We start from the raw sequence: 15,000 nt of genomic DNA, 5'->3' as shown, positions 1-15,000 counted from the left end.
TGTCTGAGTACATCGGGCATTCACAGAGGACGTGCACCCAGTCCTCTCTTGCCGACCCACAAACACACTCCTCACTTGTGGACAAGCGCCTCTCATGCAAATAAGCATTGAGAGGCCCATGTCCTGTAAGGAGGAATCCCAGGCTGAGGGAAAATCCAAAATCAGGATTTTCCCCGACAAAGGAAACATCCCGAATGTACTCGTATGTCACGCGACCTTTGGAACTATTGTCCCATCGGTTTTGCCACCCACGAAGCATACATTCCTTCAACAACCTTTCACACTCTAAATACCCCCTTTCTACATCACCGTCGGATATCCATCCATCTAGCAGCGGCATACAAAGCCTCCTTCTCAACCTGAAGGTAAATGCCCGTTGCACAACTAACAGGTCAAGAGGAGGCGCACCTAACAACACCTGCAATGCATCCGTACTCACTGTACGGCATACAGGCATGCAGGCAAGCATCATAATGCGCTGGCACGCCATCAGATGACGTTTGCCAACCGACTTTAAAGCCGATTCGTACCATACAGCGGCACCATAAGTGGCACAGGCCACGAATAGGCCCCGATATACGGTGCGAACCGCACGCCGGCTAAGGCCCCAGTCAAATCTGACCACGCGCCGAACTTGCCCAACAGTTGCCTGCAGCCGCTCCCTCAACAATACTAAGTGTGGAGTAAAACACATCCTTTCACTCATAGCTAACCCCAGGTATTTGACTTGCGTCACATACCTAATCCCTATCCCATTCAAACGTACAATCGGTGGACGACTCGGGGACAATCTGCCCTTAAGCAGCATTGTCACCGTTTTGTCCATCGATATGTCCACTCCCACATCTACCCCCCAATTGTGGGTAAATGTAAGGAGCTGCCCCCCCACTCGCTCTAGTTCCTCACGCGAACGGCCCTCAACCAAAATGAGAAGGTCGTCCGCATACGCACAGTGTTTACAGAGTGGCTCTAACTGCCGAAGCAGGGAGTCCATCATGAGGTTCCAAATGAAGGGACCACAGACGGATCCCTGCGGACAGCCTCGCTCCACCCCAATCTCCACACTCCCGCCCACTCCTACCATGGATGCTTTTCTGTCCGAAAAATAACTCCGCCATAGAGTAATTTCCGGACAGCCAAGCTCCTCTAATCTCTGCAACACACGATCCCAGCGCAAGTGATCAAATGCCCCCTTAAAGTCAATAAATATGCCAAGGACATATTTATTGACGTTTTCCCTAACTACACTCTGAACATACAACCACGCATCCTCTATACCACGTCTTTTCCTAAACCCATACTGCCTATCCGACCTAACACCCCGAGTTAGCTCCTGAAGCCGCTCAACCATAACCCTTTCCAGCACTTTTCCAAGTACTGGAAGGAGGCTGATACCACGATAAGATCGAGGATCGCTCCTGATCTTATCGGGCGACTTCAAGAGTGCAACGACCCTAGCAATTTTCCACTCGCGTGGAAAATATCCCTCCCATATGCATTTATCATAAATGGCCTCCAAATATTCCGGAATGAACTTCCACAAGCATTTGCACATCTCTCCGTTCAAACCATCGAAACCTGGAGACCTTTTAGACCTGACCAGGCCAAATGCATAATCCAACTCCTCAGCTTCTATTGGAGGGACAGGCACCTCTTGTGCAGGAGGAACCTGAACCTCAGCCCTGGGAAAAAACTCGCCTAACAGAACATTGGCACACTCTCTCCACGTCGATAATACAGTATCACCTACGCGAAGAGAGCTAGCCATCTCATTTCGACGACCCCGACAGATCCTATAGACCTGTCCCCAAGGGTCGTCCCTATTTTCCCCCACAAATCTCCTCCACTCTTCCTCCTTCACTCTCACAAGCATCTTCTTATACTCTTTCATCCCTACGCTAAATTGATACTTGAGCTGAGACAGATTCTCCGAATTGGTCCGCCTGCCGCGTTGAAACAAACGCCTCAAGCGTCGGACAGACCTCCTCTTTGAATTTAACTCACTCGTCCACCATTTCACACCTTTCATTCTCACAGCCCTAGCTTTCCTAAACAATAAGTCATTCACACCCCAGACACATTCATATAGACGAGCAATTTGCTCGTCAACCCCCAATTCCTCAAACTCCCTAAGCGGTATATCCAATACCGCTTCCCTAACAGTATGTCCATATCGGTTCCAGTCGGTACACGAGGTACGCCATCGCCTCAATGGACTCCCCCCTTCTAGCTGCGGGGTACGGGGAGTAACCATAATTTGTATTAAATTATGGTCACTAATTCCCCAACCCCCCCTAACACTCCATTTACACTCGAACCTACCCGCTGCTGCGTCATTCATGAGCGTCACGTCAATGTCACTCACACCTCTAGGCCCCTCAAACGTATACCATACGCTTGGTTCGTTTGCTACAAGAAGGTTATTCGCCACAACCCACTCGCTCATAACCTCACCCCGAGTGTGGCTCCGATATCCAGCAGTATGCCTGGATACCTTGCTGAACCACATCGGGGAGGTAGCATTCGCGTCAAGACACACGATGGCAGGAATGCTACTCTCAAGTAGTAGCACCGCATCAATGTATCTTAAGTAGGGCTCTAGAGGCTCGTCAGACTTGCAGTACAAGCTGACGACATTCATTCTGCCGAATTCCCCCTCGACACACACACATACTCCCCACTGTGATGAGTCAACTACTACACAAGAGTAGCTTGGCTCACACACAGCTACTGCGGCCTTGACTCCAAGGTCCGTAAAGACCCTGAAGCCCCCAGGAAGGCCTCTCACCACCCCATTGGTGGAGTATGGTTCCTGGAGCAAAGCAATGCCGCAGCCCCCCTCCGACATACACGCCCCCAATTCACACATCACGGCATATGACCCCTGACAGTTCAGTTGATATAGTTCAACCATCAATGTCTAGCGTTCGCACGGGCAACAATGGCACAGTACACCGGGCAGACAGTGGACATCATCAGATGTCCGGCTGGCTTGCCCTTAAATGCACAGTTGCGACAATGCGGGGCATTGCCACAACCTGCACTCCTGTGTCCTTCTTGCCCGCACCTACGGCAGACATCCTTCTTGGCTCTGCATTCTGCCACCCTGTGGTCAAACCCCATGCATCGGAAGCAGCCGGGCGTCAGTTGGTCTGGCCGTACCCGGAAGGAAAACCACTTTATGTAGCAACGACCTGCTTCCAGGAGGGCGGACATTAGCATGTCCGTTCCCTCAAGGACAACATTCGTCACCCCATCGGGGCTGACCTTCCAAGGACGGCTGATCATCCTCACGTCCTTCTCACGGCACCCAGGGCTGAACTCCTTGAGGTTCAACCGGAACAACTCTCCCATGAAGTCCTCAGGGGAGATCTCCGTGTGGACCCCCTGGACCACAACCCTAGGCCCCAGCTTCCGACGTATGCTCACATCGAGCCCCACTTCGGAAAACTTGGCATTTTTTGCCAAGTTATCCCTCTCGGCAACGGATGGGGTGCGAATAATCGCACCTCCATCCTTCAACGGGCGCACCTCGTGCACCCTAACCCCCATGGAAGGCCCTACCTCCTTCACCACTTTCTTAATCACCTCCTTGGAAGTAGTGGGGGTTTTACCCCTCACTACGACCGACCAGGTCTCAACTGGCTTGGGCACCGGCAACGCAGGCAACACAGGCGCAGGCGCCTGAGGTGCCGGCATCATCGCTGCACCAGCCAGCGCAGCTCCAGCCGTCCTCCGAGGTGCTTCCTCCCTACTTGTCTTTGTGGCTTCTAACCGCCCACGAAGATGGGCGATCTCCGCCACCATCTCCACAAAAAGCTCCTCGAACTCCAAGGAGTATCCCAGGAGGTCCTTAGCTAAACTCTTCGGGACGCCGTCCATGTCTATGACGGCTCCACTAAAGGCCGTCACAATGGACTTGAAGCGCCCCATAAACTGCGCCCCAACTTTCTTGCGTTCGGCATCCCCACCGATCGCACCCAAACCTTTCAGGGAAGCACCCAATTCCCCACGGATTTCCTCCAAACGCTTCCCTGCGGGACCTAATTTTTCCCCCGTCTTCCGCCCCTTGCGCCCACCCCCAGTCTTTCCACTTTCGGAACCACCCTCGCTTCCACTCACCTTTTCAGGTACCTTTAGAGATACCTTCTCCACCGGAACCGCTGCACCTCCAGCGGTCTTCTTCTTGGTACGGGGAGGCGACCGCAAAATCACCTCCTCCTCTCCGGACGTCGTCTCGTCCATTGCCGACGATGGCACCGCCGAACCGCTTGGAAGAGGGGTATTCGCCCTCTTCCTCAACCCTTCTGATTTGGGCATTGCCCAACTCTTCACCACTAAGGTTGCCGAGTTCGCCGTATAAAGGCCTCCCGAGCAACAACAAAAACTGGGTCCCTTTTGGGCGACGGCAACTACTGCACGGCAGGAATGAGCCCCGCACAGGTACGCACACAGCGGCTGCACCTATCGGCGAGCCAAAGCAAAGCGCGAGGGCGTAGCCCACAGTGCCAACCAAAGGTCTGGCAAAGGCCACCACCAATGCCTTGCCGGACGGAACACTGTTCCCCGAACAAGGACGGGTCGACCAAGGTGGAGCTAACGCCGAGCCCGACCGCAGGCAAAACGCAGCACGCTCTGTTCGCGGCACCTGCACAAAGTATTCAACCTTGGCGCAGTACTTAACCCACGCACAAAAGGGGACGCCCTTTTTACTGTTGCCAAATATGGCAATATAGCGGCACGACAGACCTAGTGTACGCCCGCACTGTACACCCACACCGAATGTAACGGCACGCGCCAAAAGACCACGCCAGAAATTAGCGGCACACAAAAATTGTAAACACCTTGGTATAGCGGCACTCACTTGAGCGTCCCACAATATACCAACAAGGTACACTTGTACACAAAGTACAGCCACGCGAACAGTGGCGTCACCAGCACAAACCGTAGTCACCTGAGCAATTGCTCGTAAACAATGCACCGCTATGGTACAGCTACGCACAACACACCACGCCGAAAAAAAAAAAACAACGGCACGCCCGCAAAAGTTGTAAACAACTTAATGGAAAATTTCCAACGCTGTATCTAGCGGCACTCACACGCACGCACAATGTGTCTATAGCACGGAGTATATTGGCACTCACTGGAGTGTCCAACAAAACTACCGTACGGCACTTAATCACTCGTAAACAGTGTACAGCTACTACAAAGTAGCGTCACTCGCACAACGGCACTTTCAATCACAATTAATTGTAAACACTGTACCGCTATGGTACAGCCACAACAATATTAGCGTCACTCGCACAACTGTAATACACCGGTTATCACACACGAATATAAACGCAAAAGAAATCGCAAAAATCGCTAATCACCACTTAGCACACGACACGTCCGCACTATTCAACAGTCAAACTGAGAATGAGTAGATAGGGACAGTAGGAATCTCGTTAATCCATTCATGCGCGTCACTAATTAGATGACGAGGCATTTGGCTACCTTAAGAGAGTCATAGTTACTCCCGCCGTTTACCCGCGCTTACTTGAATTTCTTCACTTTGACATTCAGAGCACTGGGCAGAAATCACATTGTGTCAACACCCGTTAGGGCCATCACAATGCTTTGTTTTAATTAGACAGTCGGATTCCCCAAGTCCGTGCCAGTTCTGAATTGATTGTTAATTGATAATCGTTATAATTTAAAAGGAATATATATCGAATGATATAATTCCTTAAAAATTTTAGCAAGAAAGTTCCACAATTGGCTACGTAACTACTATCCGGGGAACAAGAATCGTAATTCTCTATTTACCCAGAACGAGTACATAAACCATGGTATTGCTTCCCAATCAAGCCCGACTATCTCAATCTTCAGAGCCAATCCTTATCCCGAAGTTACGGATCTAATTTGCCGACTTCCCTTACCTACATTATTCTATCGACTAGAGACTCTTCACCTTGGAGACCAGCTGCGGATATTGGTACGGCCTGTTGAGAAGTTTGCGTGACCCCACCATAAATTTTCAAGGTCCGAGGAGAAAATATCGACACAACAGTAAATGTCATGCTCTTCTAGTCCATCTACCATATCTCTCTTCGAAAGACTTCCATGGTAGTACGACTATAAAACAGAAAAGAAAACTCTTCCGATATCTCTCGACGGCTTCTTTATGGTCGTTCCTGTTGCCAGGATGAGCACAAGGCCCATTTTTAATAACAAACGGATACTCAACAGGTTACGGAATTGGAACCGTATTCCCTTTCGTTCAAAATAATTCAAGTATTTTAATTATTTTTAAATATATTTTTATTAATATTTTTTTTTATTAAAAACTTGAAAATTTTCGGCTTTCGCCTTGAACTTAGGACCGACTAACTCGTGATCAACCACTGTTCACACGAAACCCTTCTCCACTTCAGTCCTCCAAGGTCTCATTCGATTATTTGCTACTACCACCAAGATCTGTACCAATAGCGGCTCCATGCAGGCTTACGCCAAACACTTCTAAGCACACTATTGTACCCTCCTACTCACTAAAGTTTCAAAATTTATAAATCAATCGAAATTGTTTTATAAATCATCTACTTTAGCGGTAATGTATAGGTATACAACTTAAGCGCCATCCATTTTAAGGGCTAGTTGCTTCGGCAGGTGAGTTGTTACACACTCCTTAGCGGATTACGACTTCCATGTCCACCGTCCTGCTGTTTTAAGCAACCAACGCCTTTCATGGTATCTGCATGAGTTGTTAATTTAGGCACCGTAACATTACGTTTGGTTCATCCCACAGCGCCAGTTCTGCTTACCAAAAGTGGCCCACTGGGCACATTATATCATAACCTCAACCTTCATATCAAGAAAGGTGAGGTTCTTACCCATTTAAAGTTTGAGAATAGGTTAAAATCGTTTCGACCCTAAGGCCTCTAATCATTCGCTTTACCAGATAAGATTATTTTATATAATTTTTAAATGCACCAGCTATCCTGAGGGAAACTTCGGAGGGAACCAGCTACTAGATGGTTCGATTGGTCTTTCGCCCCTATACTCAATTCTGACAATCGATTTGCACGTCAGAACTGTTTCGGTCTTCCATCAGGGTTTCCCCTGACTTCAACCTGATCAAGTATAGTTCACCATCTTTCGGGTCACAGCATATATGCTCAAGGTACGCTCCAGTTAGAGGTATAAATAATAATAAATTATCATTATACATAACTATATGGAACGCCCCGGGATTGAATTAATTGACTATTTATTAAAAAATAGACTAAAAATTAATCCCATTATATTTAAGTTAAGTTAATTATGCCATTAAGTTTAATATAACTCAATGACTTGCACATATGTTAGACTCCTTGGTCCGTGTTTCAAGACGGGTCCCGAAGGTATCCTGAATCTTTCGCATTGTTAATCATATAAATGCATACAAATAAATATTAATATCATAGATATTAAATTTTTTGTAAAATTCAAAAAATGAATTTTAGCATTATATATAATAAAATCTATCAACACTTTATCAAATCATTAGTATTTATTTTATGTTAATATGCTTAAAAAGCAAATTAATTTAAATAAACTTAATATCACCAATGATCTTTTGATAAATACTTTATTATGTTAATAGATTACAATGTCCTTATATGAAAAAAATGCACATTATTTTTTTAATTATTTAATGATGAATTTTTCATAATGGATATTCAGGTTCATCGGGCTTAACCTCTAAGCAGTTTCACGTACTATTTAACTCTCTATTCAGAGTTCTTTTCAACTTTCCCTCACGGTACTTGTTTACTATCGGTCTCATGGTTATATTTAGTTTTAGATGGAGTTTACCACCCACTTAGTGCTGCACTATCAAGCAACACGACTCTTTGGAAATATCTTTCTAGTAATCATTAACGTTATACGGGCCTGGCACCCTCTATGGGTAAATGGCCTCATTTAAGAAGGACTTAAATCGTTAATTTCTCATACTAGATATTAAGATATTCCATACACTGCATCTCACATTTGACATATAGACAAAGTGACTTAGTGCTGAACTATTTTCTTTTCGCTCGCCGCTACTAAGAAAATCCTTGTTAGTTTCTTTTCCTCCCCTCATTAATATGCTTAAATTCAGGGGGTAATCCCATATGAGTTGAGGTTGTTTTAATATTCTTTTTTTATCTTCTCACAATTTAATAAAAAAATTATATCATCTTTTCATCTCTATTTTTCTTTTCTCCTTTTATATATTGTAAATATATAAAAATAATAATAATGTAAAATGAGGCAATCCTAGAATAAAAAATTTAATTTTTATGCTAGACATTCCTCCTTTTAATTACATATATAAATTATTATTTTATATATATATATAAATAATATGAAAATTTTTTGTAAAGAATACTTAGATTCAATATTTTCATCATTTCATTTTATTTGAGAGGATTTTTTTTTTAAAGAATATATAATAAATAAAATTCATTATATATCTTTATTTTTTTTGCTATTAATATTATGAATTATTTAAAATCCAATAATATACACATTTGCTTAAATTCAATTATTTTTATAAAAGAATAAGCAACTTATTTAGCATAGTCTTACAACCCTCAACCATATGTAGTCCAAGCAGTACTTTAAAATTGAATTTAATGTACATAACAGCATGGACTGCGATATGCGTTCAAAATGTCGATGTTCATGTGTCCTGCAGTTCACACGATGACGCACAGTTTGCTGCGTTCTTCATCGACCCATGAGCCAAGTGATCCACCGCTTAGAGTATTTTTTTATTTATTTTTATTTATAACAAATGTCAATTTTTTTTTGCATATATTAATTGAAAGAGTAAAATTAAATAATATTAATAATATATAAATTGATTTTCTTTCAATAATATATATCAAATATATTTAACTCTAAACATTTTTATTAAGTTGCGAATGTCTTAGTTCAACAATAATACAGTGGTGGTATTTATTATGATTCAATTATTTTGTATTTTTTTAATCATTTTATGTATATATAATAATATAATAAATATATACCACTTTTGTTATTGTGAACAAATTAACTTATCATTCAATCAAATGAATAATAAGTACAACTTTTTATTTTCATGTTTAAAGGTTTTTAAAAGAAAAAAATAAGAAAAAACATTACAAAATGTACCATCATATATTATATTTAATATGATATAATTGATGGATCACAAATTGAATGAAAAAGAATAAAAAGAATTATGGATTCAAAATAATTATATAAATTTTTTTTTTTTTCTTTTTTTTTTTTTTTTTTTTTTTCTTTTTGTTCGTTTGTTTGCTTGTCTGTTTGTTTGTTTGTTTGTTTGTTTTTCTTACGGATATGGAACACAATAATGATCCTTCCGCAGGTTCACCTACGGAAACCTTGTTACGACTTTTACTTCCTCTAAATAATCAAGTTCGGTCAACTTTTGCGAAACAACCGTGACACACGAGGCGTCACAGTGATCACGTCCGGAGACCTCACTAAATAATTCAATCGGTAGTAGCGACGGGCGGTATGTACAAAGGGCAGGGACTTAATCAATGCGAGTTAATAACTCGCACTTACTGGGAATTCCAAGTTCATGTGAACAGTTTCAGTTCACAATCCCAAGCATGAAAGTGGTTCAGCGGTTTACCCGGACCTCTCGGTCTAGGAAATACACGTTGATACTTTCATTGTAGCGCGCGTGCAGCCCAGGACATCTAAGGGCATCACAGACCTGTTATTGCTCAATCTCGTTACTGCTAGACGCAATTTGTCCATTTAAGAAGCTAGTGTCCTTATAATGGGACAAACCAACAGGTACGACTCCACTTATATAAACACATTCAAACACTTGTACATTCAAGATGTACGCATGAAAGAAGGCTATATAAGTTTCAACATCATAATCCTGAAAGCATCTATTTAATATATTTGAGTCTCGTTCGTTATCGGAATTAACCAGACAAATCACTCCACGAACTAAGAACGGCCATGCACCACCACCCATAGATTCGAGAAAGAGCTATCAATCTGTCTTACACGCTTATGTTCGGACCTGGTAAGTTTTCCCGTGTTGAGTCAAATTAAGCCGCAGGCTCCACTCCTGGTGGTGCCCTTCCGTCAATTCCTTTAAGTTTCAGCTTTGCAACCATACTTCCCCCGGAGCCCAAAAGCTTTGGTTTCCCGGGAAGCGACTGAGAGAGCCATAGTAGTAGCTACACCCAATTGCTAGCTGGCATCGTTTATGGTTAGAACTAGGGCGGTATCTGATCGCCTTCGAACCTCTAACTTTCGTTCTTGATTAATGAAAACATCTTTGGCAAATGCTTTCGCTTAAGTTAGTCTTACGACGGTCCAAGAATTTCACCTCTCGCGTCGTAATACTAATGCCCCCAAACTGCTTCTATTAATCATTACCTCTTGATCTAAAAACCAATGAAAGTAGAACAGAGGTCTTATTTCATTATTCCATGCACAAAATATTCAGGCATTTGGAGCCTGCTTTAAGCACTCTAATTTGTTCAAAGTAATTGTACCGGCCCACAACAACACTCGATGAAGAGCACTGAAGTAGGTTTAAATAGGAGGAATATATAAAAAATACATTGTATTAATTATATATAAGAACTCCACCGGTAATACGCTTACATACATAAGGTAATGTACATACCACAATATATAGTTGTACTACCCGTATGAAGCACAAATTCAACTACGAACGTTTTAACCGCAACAACTTTAATATACGCTATTGGAGCTGGAATTACCGCGGCTGCTGGCACCAGACTTGCCCTCCAATAGGTCCTTGTTAAAGGATTTAAAGTGTACTCATTCCAATTACAGGGCCTCGGATATGAGTCCTGTATTGTTATTTTTCGTCACTACCTCCCCGAACTGGGAGTGGGTAATTTACGCGCCTGCTGCCTTCCTTAGATGTGGTAGCCGTTTCTCAGGCTCCCTCTCCGGAATCGAACCCTGATTCCCCGTTACCCGTTGCAACCATGGTAGTCCTAGATACTACCATCAAAAGTTGATAGGGCAGACATTTGAAAGATCTGTCGTCGGTACGGGACCATACGATCTGCAAGTTATCTAGAGTTCAACCAATTTAACGATCAAATGATCGCTTGGTTTTAGTCTAATAAAAGCACACGTTCCATAAGGTCCGTGTTTATATTGCATGTATTAGCTCTAGAATTACCACAGTTATCCAAGTAACTGTTAACGATCTATGGAACCATAACTGATATAATGAGCCTTTTGCGGTTTCACTTTTAATTTGTTTGTACTTAGACATGCATGGCTTAATCTTTGAGACAAGCATATAACTACTGGCAGGATCAACCAGAATAATATTTTTATTTATATATTTTTCTTTGTTTTTCATATTTGAAAATTTCATAAATTACGGTGTATATAAAAAGTAAAGGGGCGACCCCCCTTTAGCTTTTCTTATCAAAATTCAAAAACCGTTTTTTATGAAAAAGAATTTTCGTTCTCTATATTATATATTTTATATAAAAATATAAGAACGATATTTCTTCTTAATATTTGCCAATTTTCAAATAATTTATCATTCTTAATAACATTTTACTTTTTTTTCAAATGCATTTTTAATGTAATAATTTCATATATTACATAATTTTTCTCTTTGAATTGAAATTAATAATTTCATAATTCTATTTTTTAATCATAAATATATATGATTGAAAAAATTTTCTCCTCTTTTCCTTTGTTTAAAATTTAATTTTTCTTATAAATTTTTGTTTTTCTTATTTTTTTCTCTTCATCATCTGTTTAATTTCCTGTATTTATACAAGAAACAAACAGTTGAGGATAATTTCTATGTAATGCTAGTATAGAATATAAAATTTTGAATTCAAAAATTTATTTCTATTTAAACTAACTATAGAAAACCAGGAATAAAATACAATAACACCAATATGCCATAACATGTTAGTATAGAATATAGATTCTTCATATATGTATATATATTCGAAAATTTTTTCTATTTAAACTAACGTATGGAAAACCAGGAATAAAATCATAATATTACCAGTTTAATATGGCTCAAATTCGAGTTTCATATAGTTATGATTCGATTTATATGCTTCAATATCATTGGTTAGTTAACTTTTGATATTTTCATATTATATCACATGCCTTCACCGTGAGTGTTTTTTGCCATGCACACCTCACATTGTCAAAAATGTATGGGAAAAATTCATTTCAATACATTTCAGTTTGATTTGAAATGTCTTTATTATATATTTTAATGGCAATATGCCAAGGTTATATTCCATAAAATGTTAGTATAGAATATAGATTCTTCATATATGTATATATATTCGAGAATTTTTTTCTATTTAAACTAACGTATGGAAAACCAGGCATAAAATCACAATATTACCAGTTTAATATGGCTCAAATTCGAGTTTCATATAGTTATGATTCGATTTATATGTTTCAATATCATTGGTTAGTTAACTTTTGATATTTTCATATTATATCACATGCCTTCACCGTGAGTGTTTTTTGCCATGCACACCTCACATTGTCAAAAATGTATGGGAAAAATTCATTTCAATACATTTCAGTTTGATTTGAAATGTCTTTATTATATATTTTAGTGCCAATATGCCAAGGTTATATTCCATAACATGTTAGTATTAGAATATAGATTCTTCATATATGTATATATATTCGAAAATTTTTTCTATTTAAACTAACGTATGGAAAACCAGGCATAAAATCACAATATTACCAGTTTAATATGGCTTAAATTCGAGTTTCATATAGTTATGATTCGATTTATATGCTTCAATATCATTGGTTAGTTAACTTTTGATATTTTCATATTATTTCACATGCCTTCACCGTGAGTGTTTTTTGCCATGCACACCTCACATTGTCAAAAATGTATGGGAAAAATTCATTTCAATACATTTCAGTTTGATTTGAAATGTCTTTATTATATATTTTAGTGCCAATATGCCAAGGTTATATTCCATAACATGTTAGTATTAGAATATAGATTCTTCATATATGTATATATATTCGAAAATTTTTTCTATTTAAACTAACGTATGGAAAACCAGGCATAAAATCACAATATTACCAGTTTAATATGGCTTAAATTCGAGTTTCATATAGTTATGATTCGATTTATATGCTTCAATATCATTGGTTAGTTAACTTTTGATATTTTCATATTATTTCACATGCCTTCACCGTGAGTGTTTTTTGCCATGCACACCTCACATTGTCAAAAATGTATGGGAAAAATTCATTTCAATACATTTCAGTTTGATTTGAAATGTCTTTATTATATATTTTAATGGCAATATGCCAAGGTTATATTCCATAACATGTTAGTATTAGAATATAGATTCTTCATATATGTATATATATTCGAAAATTTTTTCTATTTAAACTAACGTATGGAAAACCAGGCATAAAATCACAATATTACCAGTTTAATATGGCTTAAATTCGAGTTTCATATAGTTATGATTCGATTTATATGCTTCAATATCATTGGTTAGTTAACTTTTGATATTTTCATATTATTTCACATGCCTTCACCGTGAGTGTTTTTTGCCATGCACACCTCACATTGTCAAAAATGTATGGGAAAAATTCATTTCAATACATTTCAGTTTGATTTGAAATGTCTTTATTATATATTTTAATGGCAATATGCCAAGGTTATATTCCATAAAATGTTAGTATAGAATATAGATTCTTCATATATGTATATATATTCGAGAATTTTTTTCTATTTAAATTAACGTATGGAAAACCAGGCATAAAATCACAATATTACCAGTTTAATATGGCTCAAATTCGAGTTTCATATAGTTATGATTCGATTTATATGCTTCAATATCATTGGTTAGTTAACTTTTGATATTTTCATATTATATCACATGCCTTCACCGTGAGTGTTTTTTGCCATGCACACCTCACATTGTCAAAAATGTATGGGAAAAATTCATTTCAATACATTTCAGTTTGATTTGAAATGTCTTTATTATATATTTTAGTGCCAATATGCCAAGGTTATATTCCATAACTCTCTATTTAAACTAACGTATGGAAAACCAGGCATAAAATCACAATATTACCAGTTTAATATGGCTTAAATTCGAGTTTCATATAGTTATGATTCGATTTATATGCTTCAATATCATTGGTTAGTTAACTTTTGATATTTTCATATTATTTCACATGCCTTCACCGTGAGTGTTTTTTGCCATGCACACCTCACATTGTCAAAAATGTATGGGAAAAATTCATTTCAATACATTTCAGTTTGATTTGAAATGTCTTTATTATATATTTTAGTGCCAATATGCCAAGGTTATATTCCATAACATGTTAGTATTAGAATATAGATTCTTCATATATGTATATATATTCGAAAATTTTTTCTATTTAAACTAACGTATGGAAAACCAGGCATAAAATCACAATATTACCAGTTTAATATGGCTTAAATTCGAGTTTCATATAGTTATGATTCGATTTATATGCTTCAATATCATTGGTTAGTTAACTTTTGATATTTTCATATTATTTCACATGCCTTCACCGTGAGTGTTTTTTGCCATGCACACCTCACATTGTCAAAAATGTATGGGAAAAATTCATTTCAATACATTTCAGTTTGATTTGAAATGTCTTTATTACATATTTTAGTGCCAATATGCCAAGGTTATATTCCATAACTCTCTATTTAAACTAACGTATGGAAAACCAGGCATAAAATCACAATATTACCAGTTTAATATGGCTCAAATTCGAGTTTCATATAGTTATGATTCGATTTATATGCTTCAATATCATTGGTTAGTTAACTTTTGATATTTTCATATTATATCACATGCCTTCACCGTGAGTGTTTTTTGCCATGCACACCTCACATTGTCAAAAATGTATGGGAAAAATTCATTTCAATACATTTCAGTTTGATTTGAAATGTCTTTATTATAT

At 39.1% G+C, this 15,000-nt stretch overlaps 1 non-coding gene and 2 pseudogenes across 1 annotated transcript; all 3 read right to left on the bottom strand.

The window, feature by feature from the left end:
• Window positions 1–5,382: 5,382 nt before the first annotated feature.
• LOC129251555 (large subunit ribosomal RNA) lies at window positions 5,383–8,152 on the bottom strand (annotated as a pseudogene).
• A 442-nt stretch (window positions 8,153–8,594) lies between these two features.
• On the bottom strand, window positions 8,595–8,775 carry LOC129251514 (5.8S ribosomal RNA; annotated as a pseudogene).
• Window positions 8,776–9,365: 590 nt separating this feature from the next.
• LOC129251536 (small subunit ribosomal RNA) lies at window positions 9,366–11,356 on the bottom strand. Its single transcript, XR_008582992.1, has one exon. It is a non-coding gene; the product is annotated as a small subunit ribosomal RNA (ribosomal RNA).
• Window positions 11,357–15,000: the final 3,644 nt, after the last annotated feature.

Source organism: Anastrepha obliqua, unplaced genomic scaffold (assembly GCF_027943255.1).
Source record: "Anastrepha obliqua isolate idAnaObli1 unplaced genomic scaffold, idAnaObli1_1.0 ptg000027l, whole genome shotgun sequence".
NCBI classification, from domain to species: Eukaryota; Metazoa; Arthropoda; class Insecta; order Diptera; family Tephritidae; genus Anastrepha; species Anastrepha obliqua.
The sequence above is the reverse complement of the archived record's forward strand: the minus strand, read 5'-3'. Positions and strand labels throughout refer to the sequence as shown.